The 10,404-nt window shown below is 36.6% G+C and overlaps 1 protein-coding gene across 2 annotated transcripts in view; it reads right to left on the reverse strand.

Moving 5' to 3' along the window:
* Window positions 1-10,404, reverse strand: part of LOC127409609 (exostosin-like 3) — a 40,459-nt gene extending 30,055 nt beyond the window's left edge. Inside the window, exon 1 of one of the 2 annotated variants that reach the window (XM_051644289.1) lies at window positions 10,248-10,404. The gene's annotated coding sequence lies outside the window, so the exon portion shown is untranslated. Of the gene's footprint in view, window positions 1-3,236; window positions 3,443-10,247 lie in introns of those variants that run through there. The other variant, XM_051644290.1, reaches the window with a different exon arrangement.

A 10,404-nucleotide genomic window follows, 5' to 3' on the forward strand; every position in this document is an offset into this window, starting at 1 on the left:
GTAACTTTTATTTATTTATTTTTATTTAAAATTATTTAACCCTTTAATTTATTCCTCGGGTCTTTAGTGAAAGACTTTTACGGTAAAAGACCATAAAAATGCTACAGTTAAAAAACTTAAATTGGTTAATGGGTAATTACCTTAAAATATACGGTAAAAAATTATACATTCAAAATTTTGTAAGAATTATGTTTTTTTAAATGTAAAAAGTATAATTTTTCCATATATTTAACGGTAAAAATGTAGATTATTTTTAACAAGAGAGGACGTGTATTTTATATAGTAAATTAAAATTAAATTAAAATTAAAAACAATAATCAGTAAAAAAATGTTTTTTTTTTTTTGTTTTTTTTTTTTACAGTGCATCCATTTTTTTGAGTTATGCCCACACCTCTTTAGTATTCCTCCTCCTTTCTCTTCAGAATAGTGTAAAAAATTAAAAAAAATTATAACTGCTTAAGTATCAAACGTGTACAGGGTCATTAAAGACCCAAGATGTCTCACTTTTTAGTTTCACTTTTTTCTGCTTGCATAAATCATATTTTCATGATTATTCATATCTATATAAGTTTATTTTCACAGGATATCCATTTCTTTGTTTATCGCAAGACAAATGAGTACTATAATCATACAAATAAATACTATATCACACTGATTTTCTGTGTGACAATGGTGAATTATCAGTATCCCATATTATACATGCTATTTCTTACCCAAGGTGGTGCTGATGTGTCAGTGATTGACTTGATTATGCTATTTGACAAAGAAGCAACATGGAAGTCTATTAAGACTCAAAAAGTGCCTGAGAAAATACATATATGTAGTTTATGTATAGCTTAATATGTGTTTGACAGCCAGTTGTGTCCCATGAAATTTCAGTGTGGAAGTAATGAATCCTGTTCTATATTTGGGGCATCATTTCTTGATGAAAAATAAAACTATCAAAATACAGTATATTCTATTATTTTCTAATCATCTTGAAAATGTTTTGAAATTTTGACACTATCTGGGCCCGGTCGCTAAAGACCCGAGGTATGTAATAGTGTTTGTCGAAACACCCATGCATTTAAGGGTTAAATATAAACAGACTTCTAGATTTTTATCAGAAAACATACAAAATATACATACAAAACTAGACGTCAAAACGGTAGTGTTGTGGGTGGTTGCCAGGACAAGAATCTAGGCTGCAAGAATTACTTGTATTCTTTTGATACACTAAATATCACCCAAGGGTATGTACTCTGACATAAAATACACAACCTTCCTCTGTCAGTAGGCCTATCACTCCCAGATTTATTACATAGATAAACAGTGATCACCTGATATTGTGGTACTTATACCCATCCTGAATGATTCCATTATAGATGTGCTGGGCTGGTAGTTACGCTTTTCATTTAACGATCCATTAGCTCCGAGCTGGACTGCAGCGGAGCTTTCTATAATTAGCACTTTAATTCAACATGAATGCACACACACTGTGTGTTTTCTCATTTCCACATCCAGGAAGAGGGTTGGTACAGAAGAAAAAGAAAAAAAAAATGAACACAAGGAATTATAAAGAAACTACATGATTCAGCATCATTAGACACCTTCAATATCCCACCAGGGGTGGGATATATTAGGCAGCAAGTCAGTTCTTGAATTTCATGTGTTGGAAGCAGGAAATATGGGCAAGCGTAAGGATCTGATCGACTTTGGCAAGGGCAAAATTGTGATGGCTAGACGACTGGGTCAGAGCATTTCCAAAACGGCAGGTCTTGTGTGGTGTTCCCGGTATGCAGTGGTTAGTACCTACCAAAAGTGTCAAAGGAAGGACAACTGGTGAACCGGCAACAGGGTCATGGGCGCCCAAGGCTCACTGATTTGTGTGGGTAGCAAAGGCTAGCCCGTCTGGTCTGATCCCACAGAAGAGCTACTGTAGCACAAATTGCTGAAAAACTTAATGCTGGCCATGATAGAAAGGTGTCAGAACACACAGTACATCACAGCATGCTGCGTATGGGGCTGTGTAGCCGCAGACTGGTCAGAGTGCCCATTCTGACCCCTATCCACCGCTGAAAGCGCCTACAATGGGCACGTGAGCATCAGAACTGGACTGTGGAGCAATGGAAGAAGGTGGCCTGGTCTGATGAATCACATTTTCTTTTAGATCATGTGGACGGCCGGGTGCGTGTGCATCGTTTACCTGGGGGAGAGATGGCAGTAGGATGCACTGTCAGAAGAAGGCAGGCCGGTGGAGGCAGAGTGAATGGTTTGAGGAACATGACGAAGAGTTCAAGGTGTTGACTTGGCCTCCAAATTCCCCAGATCTAAATCCGATTGAGCATCTATGGGATATGCTGGACCAACAAGTCCAATCCACGGCGGCTCCACCTCGCAATTTACAGGACTTAAAGGATCTGCTGCTAACGTCTTGGTGCCAGATACCACAGGACACCTTCAGAGGTCTTGTGGAATCCATGCCTCGACGGGTCAGAGCTGTTTTGTTGGCAAGAGGAGGGCCTACACACACGCACCTTGAGAAATATGACCATTTATATAACAATTGATTGTGAAAGCCCTAAAAGGGAAATAGTCTTTATAATAGCAATTATGTGTTTGACAATTAATCGTCAGCCAAATTTAATAATCGTGACAGCCCTAGTATTTTGAAATATTTTTATATGTTAAATATTTGAATGTCATACTTATGTTTTTAAAGCCTTAAAGGAAATCAAGTAAAAGTTAAATATGAATAAATGGCTTCTGAAAGTTTTTGAAGCACACATATACCTATGAAAAAAGCATGACAATTTGTATGAAAATTAATAATCATAATCGTCGTAATCGTGAGAGCCTTTAAAACAGACAATTAGTCATCATAATCACAATTATTTGTTTTGCCAAATTTCATGATCATGACAGCCTAGTCACCATTAACTTCCATTTGACCCCCCCCCCCCCCCCAAACATCTCCTTTTTGTGCTCCACAGAAGAAAAAGTCCTATAAAGTCAAGGTTTTGGAACAACATTGGGGTAAACAGGCTAATATAAAGATGTAAAATAGACAGCAAAAACAGCACCTAATCTGGATTCTCAAACCTTAATTAATTACTTGAATGTCTGCATAATGTATCAGGTCCACGTAAGGTGTAGGGTCATCTTAGTAAGGCCAGAGCCTGTAACTGATATTGAAGTGCACAACAAGAACAAAGAAGAGAAAGAAAGAGAAACACAGAGGAAAAAACCTGACCTACCTTTCTGGCATAATAAAACTCTAGCTCGAGTCTGTGCCCGATTCCATTTCAAATACCCTGGGGCTTTAAGGTGTCAGAAAGAATACGGCTAACAAACTCCAAAAACACTCTCCAAGCTTCACTCGGTGGGAACGTCTCATCCAGAACTCTGTGCTGAGGGAATCTGTCATGATATTCAAGTAAAGAAAATCCTTTTGCCTCTGTGAGAACTATCAGCTCTTCAGTAAAGTAGATCAGACTCAAACAGAGCAGAGCTGTGAATCTCCAAAGAGAAGTGAATCTGTGAAACAAGTCATGAGACTCCAATAAGCATCCATTTCAAATCTATTAAGGAGGGTTTTTTCCCTTTACCTAAAAGACTGACTTTACTGTGTAAAGTAAAATAAACAAAGCTATCCTTTAAAAAATCCCCACAGTTATTGATCTTAGCTTAGTCACTACAGTAAAGATATGTGGTGGCATTGGCTGATTATTATGGCCAAAGTATCTGATCCAAAGAAGCAAAATTCCACCAGCATTATCTGAGAACAAAAGCACAAACCCAGCAGGCCATTTCCCAGCCTTATGGCGGCTCACAGATTTAGCCTAACCCTAGTAAAATCTTAAGACTCTAGTAACAGCTGCCAGACCTCTGCATGCCCACACGGCGCTAGACAGTAATGAAGACTGGGAGTGGAGCCAGCATGATTAGTACTTTCACATCATAAGATAAGTATTCTTATTTTGAAGATTAGATTTGTTTTGCACTAAAGAAATATATTTCTGTCCCATTAACTTCACCTTGAGCTTTTATTTTGACAGTAAAAGTGCTGTGTATTACTGATAGAAACATATATCGGCCACTATTTGGCCATTTTGTGATTATCATGTTTGCTTGGCTGAAAAACAGAAGTGTTTACCTTATGTCAGTTCCAAAATCTACCAATAGATTTGTCAATAGATATTCGACACTTTCTGTTTTCAAGATTTTTTTTCTTCTCAAGATAATGCAAATTTGAGGAAAAACTGCATCTAAAGTGTTTCAATTTTGAAATTTTGTGTTCATCTGATTTTCCTTACAAAAATCAAGAATTCAGGAAAACTTGCATCAAATTCGCCAATCATTATTTTCACATGCAAATGAGCTCTGCAGCAAACTCTTCATTGTCGCCAAAGGTTTGCTGCACGTTCACCATTGCCGGTGACGTTTTCAAACTTCTAGAAAACATTTGTGGCAAATCGCAAGCTCATTTGTATGTAGCCCCTTAGAGGACAGGCCATGTTCCCTCGCTGTAAGGATAAGTTTTGCGTTCCCTCGCGATAAGTTTTGCGTTCCCTCGCAATAAGTTTCGCGTGCCCTCGCGATAAGTTTTGCGTTCCCTCGCGATAAGTTTTGCGTGCCCTCACGATAAGTTTCGCGTGCCCTCGCGATAAGTTTTGCATCCACTCACTATAAGTTTAGCGTTCACTCGCTATTTTTTTTGCGTTCACTCGCTACATGTTTTGCGTCCACCTGCTACGTTTCGCGTCCACTCGCTACATGTTTCGCGTCCACTCGCTACAAGTTTTGCGTTCCCTCGCTACAAGTTTTGCGTTCCCTCGCAATAAATGTTGCATGTCCTCGCAAATTAGCATTAACCAAGATTAATAAATGCTGTAAAAGTATTGTTTCATTGTTAGTTAATGTTAACTAATGTTGTTAACTAATGTTGTTAACTAATGTTAACAAATGTAACCTTATTTTAAAGTGTGTAACAATATTGCTATAGTAAAACCACAGTTAAACTATGGTATTTATTTGCATTGTAAAACATACTACCAGCAAAATTATGGTTTTTATAACCATAGTTTTCATTTTCCTGCATTATCACTATGGTTTCACTACAAATATCAAGGTTAAAATATGGTTACTGTAGTAAAACCATGGTACATTTATTGCGAGGGAACACAAAACTATTGTGAGGGCACACAAAACTATTTAAGAAAAAAAATCCCACCCTGTCCTCTGAGTACATTTGCATTTAAAAATAATGAGTGGGAAATTTTGCGGCAAGTTTGTCAGAACTCTTTTTTTGTAAGGGTTGCTTTTGTTAAATTGTAGTACAGGTGCATCTCAATAAATTAGAATGTCGTGGAAAAGTTCATTTATTTCAGTAATTCAACTCAAATTGTGAAACTCGTGTATTAAATAAATTCAATGCACACAGACTGAAGTAGTTTAAGTCTTTGGTTCTTTTAATTGTGATGAATTTGGCTCACATTTAACAAAAACCCACCAATTCACTATCTCAACAAATTAGAATACATCATAAGACCAATGAAAAAAACATTTTTAGTGAATTGTTGGCCTTCTGGAAAGTATGTTAATTTACTGTATATGTACTCAATACTTGGTAGGGGCTCCTTTTGCTTTAATTACTGCCTCAATTTGGCGTGGCATGGAGGTGATCAGTTTGTGGCACTGCTGAGGTGGTATGGAAGCCCAGGTTTCTTTGACAGTGGCCTTCAGCTCATCTGAATTTTTTGGTCTCTTGTTTCTCATTTTCCTCTTGACAATACCCCATAGATTCTCTATGGGGTTCAGGTCTGGTGAGTTTGCTGGCCAGTCAAGCACACCAACACCATGGTCATTTAACCAACTTTTGGTGCTTTTGGCAGTGTGGGCAGGTGCCAAATCCTGCTGGAAAATGAAATCAGAATCTTTAAAAAGCTGGTCAGCAGAAGGAAGCATGAAGTGCTCCAATATTTCTTGGTAAACGGGTGCAGTGACTTTGGTTTTCAAAAAACACAATGGACCAACACCAGCAGATGACATTGCACCCCAAATCATCACAGACTGTGGAAACTTAACACTGGACTTCAAGCAACTTGGGCTATGAGCTTCTCCACCCTTCCTCCAGACTCTAGGACCTTGGTTTCCAAATGAAATACAAAACTTGCTCTCATCTGAAAAGAGGACTTTGGACCACTGGGCAACAGTCCAGTTCTTCTTCTCCTTAGCCCAGGTAAGATGCCTCTGATGTTGTCTGTGGTTCAGGAGTGGCTTAACAAGAGGAATACGACAACTGTAGCCAAATTCCTTGACATGTCTGTGTGTGGTTGATGCCTTGACCCCAGCCTCAGTCCATTCCTTGTGAAGTTCACCCAAATTCTTGAATCGATTTTGCTTGACAATCCTCATAAGGCTGCAGTTCTCTCGGTTGGTTGTGCATCTTTTTCTTCACACTTTTTCCTTCCACTCAACTTTCTGTTAACATGCTTGGATACAGCACTCTGTGAACAGCCAGCTTCTTTGGCAATGAATGTTTGTGGCTTACCCTCCTTGTGAAGGGTGTCAATGATTGTCTTCTGGACAACTGTCAGATCAGCAGTCTTCCCCATGATTGTGTAGCCTAGTGAACCAAACTGAGAGACCATTTTGAAGGCTCAGGAAACCTTTGCAGGTGTTTTGAGTTGATTAGCTGATTGACATGCCACCATATTCTAATTTTTTGAGATAGTGAATTGGTGGGTTTTGTTAAATGTGAGCCAAAATCATCACAATTAAAAGAACCAAAGACTTAAACTACTTCAGTCTGTGTGCATTGAATTTATTTAATACACGAGTTTCACAATTTGAGTTGAATTACTGAAATAAATGAACTTTTCCACGACATTCTAATTTATTGAGATGCACCTGTATGTTTATCGGCATTTGTGTCGGCCATCCTGCTCTCTAGACATCGGCCATTGAAAAACTCATATCAGTCGACCACTAGTTTGTATTTGACAGTTTACAATGTTCCGTCATCTACTTTTCTGTTATACTGTACTGCGTATAATTACTTGTATCGGTTACTAATGTTTGCAATTGTGCGAATGCTTGAACCTGCAGTACTTTTAATTCACAATGCACATGAACTGCTCTGAGAGCGCTGGGCAGTTATGAGTAAAAGGACATTCATTCAAATTAATATTAATTCTCAAATTAGATGTTAATATAAATTGTATATTATGTTATATTTAGATAAAATTTCACAGAAATGTTTATAAAAAAAAGATGTCTTCTCATGTATCACACTGATTTTGCTGTAGTTAACGTATACTTTGAAATGTCCAAGAATTTCTACATTTTATTATTTAAAAAAAAAAAAAAAAATGACTTATTGCTTAACTTTTATATTTGTCAGTTAACATACCAAAAATATAAATCTTTTTACATATATGACCAGGCAAGAACTTATTAAATGACTTACAATATAGTTTTAGATGAAAACCATCGGATTATGAATGGTGGAAGCTTGAATTCCACCATTCTCAACAGCTCATAACTCAATAAGACTCCATAAAGATTGTTGTGAGGATCTTGGCTGCACAATATTTGCATTATTGGGCCATAAACCAATGAGAGGAAATTCAACAGATTGTCAGATGTTGGTCAATGGGTTCAGCATAACCAGTTGATGGAAAAGATTTTAAAGCCAACAGGAATTAGTATCAACAGCAAACTACATTCATTGACCTCTATCATCTTAACACCCATCGCAATGTTCTGTTACCCCATTTACCCACACCTTAACGTAAATGATTCACAAATGCCACTTCCTAACACTTTAGTCCATTAAAACACCAAATCCTCATGTGCTATCGTACACATTTCACCAAAAAGAACTTGAAAAATCTCAATTTAGATTTCGTCTTAATTCCAAACAAGACTAACATTGCATAATCAGACAAAAGACATTGCAAATCACCAACAAAATGAGCACTATAAAATGGTCTACTGATTTAATATTTGTTTTAGTCATGCCTGAACTGTTGCCGTTTTGCACAGATGGTCACCCATTACCAAAGCAGAGCCACTGGGCACATGAAATGCTATTATTTTCCTTCACAAATAAAATGTGCGATGAGTTATGACCTGCACAGATGGGTTATGAGTAAAACAGCTGATTTGAAACAACAAATGATTTACTCGCACATAAAAATAGCCAGCAGCACCCCAAATACCAACTGTCACACATCTGCTCTCAAATTCATCACACATAGCCTTTTATTTGCCTATAACATCTGAGTTGACCGACTCAAAATATCAAGTAGGGCTGGGCAAAAAAAAAAAAAAATAGATTAACTGTTTTTTTTTTTATTTGGTCGATTCGATATCAAATCTCAAAAGCCATGGATCAATCATTTACTTTATGTGCAATCCTCCACTACAATAACCAAGTTTCCATCCACTTTTTGTGCTGTTCTGTTATCAACAAAGTTGAAATGCGTAAAACAAATTTGCAAAATTTGCTGTCTCCTGCTCGTTTACATTCAAATGGCCTTTTACCAAAATAAAGTGTGTGCGTAATGACGTTATTCTGGAGTTTATGAAAATCGTAATTAAATATAATAATATTTCGATATTTATTGCCAGCCTGTAATATAAAGCAGCATAATGTATTATAATTGTATAGCTAAAATAGCTGGAAGTGGCTTATACCGGAAGTGGTCCACATTCATGGTTGATAATGGTGGCGCCCTAGTTTTGCTGAAAAATAAGGTGGATACCCTGTCTGTTCTCTACAATCAGTTGTTGATCATAAACAAACAAAAAAAGAAACATTTAATTGTAATCAGGCATCACACAGATGAGATAAAGCCATTCAAGTCTCTCACATTAACATGCGCTAATTTAAAGACGCTGTTTACAGAAATGCCTTGTTTCCTTAAAGAGACAGTACCGGTTTTTAGCATGTGTTCAACAAATCAATCTAAATACTTGTAAATAGTACTAATTATGCAATTAAACAATACAAATTTAACAAAATATAATATATGCAATATAAAATAATATTTATTGATTAAATATATTCATTTTTAAAATGCTAAAATGTGACCAAAATGATAAAAAATAATTATAAAATATAATTAGTAAAATTCATATTTTCAAATTGTTTCTAGTTAGAAGGTCCCCTGTATAATTCGCAGCATACATCTGGAGATAATTTTTTCATATGCAAGCAAAACGGACATTATAACTAAAATATACCTATCGATATCAATATCGAATCTTGTGAATCGGAATCGAATCAGTAAATCTGTATCGATAACCAGTCCTAATATCTAGTGTCTGGTATACACTTAAATATAAGTCTGACACTCGTATATCAGACACATAATGGCATGTTCTGATCTTATCAATAATATCAGACTCAAAACATCACAGAGAAAACAAATATTCAGAACATATGATCAAGATCAGATCATAGCATCAGACTTGCATATTCTTATATAACAGATCAGACTCGTATAACATATGGAATACTAGAGATTGCAAAAATGAGATCAGAAAATTCTGGTGTCTGATGTTATTGATTGGATCAGCTTATTGCTAGTGTGTCTGACATTCTGATAATCAGACTCTCAAATTCTGAATCAGACATATCATACAGTGTGGGTCTGATGTTTGATGTGTAGACTATCAGTGAATGTTTTGTAATCCTGATCAGATTATTCTAATATTCTGAGACGTGTATCATATTGTCAGATTAAATAAGTGTGTGTCTGATATTATGGATCACATCAGGTCAGTGTGTGTCTGATATTATGGATCACATCAGGTCAGTGTGTGTCTGATATTATTGATCAGATCAGGTCAATGTGTGTCTGATTTTATTGATCAGATCAGGTCAGTGTGTGTCTGATTTTATTGATCAGATCAGGTCAGTGTGTGTCTGATATTATAGATCGAATGAGCAAGCGTATGGTATTTATCATCTTAATAAATCAGATCAGTGTGTCTGATATTATTGATCAGATTCGTTCAATGCGTCCTTTAAATCACAAACTTCTATATATTTCCTGTAGTGCTTAAGACTCATATACTACAAATCACACACATTAAATCCAAATGCTTACATTATCAAACACAGAGAATAATTATGACTCAAATCAGACATATATTAGTGATAAAACAGCAATATTTCCCACCATCTGTTTGTGTTTGATGTTAGCCGCTGCTAACCAACCCGCTAACGGACGACATGATCGTTATTTTTACTTTACCTCAGAATAAATCCATCATATCACACGTCAGTCCTCATAAACTGTGGTCCTTTAGCTTGTCCACGATGTCGGTAACGGATAGAAACGGCCCGGTAAACGACTGCTGAAAACACTCCGTCTCTGAGTCTGAGGTGCAGCAAAACGCGTACGCGCTAAC

This window comes from Myxocyprinus asiaticus, chromosome 19 (genome assembly GCF_019703515.2).
Source record: "Myxocyprinus asiaticus isolate MX2 ecotype Aquarium Trade chromosome 19, UBuf_Myxa_2, whole genome shotgun sequence".
Taxonomy (NCBI): Eukaryota; Metazoa; Chordata; class Actinopteri; order Cypriniformes; family Catostomidae; genus Myxocyprinus; species Myxocyprinus asiaticus.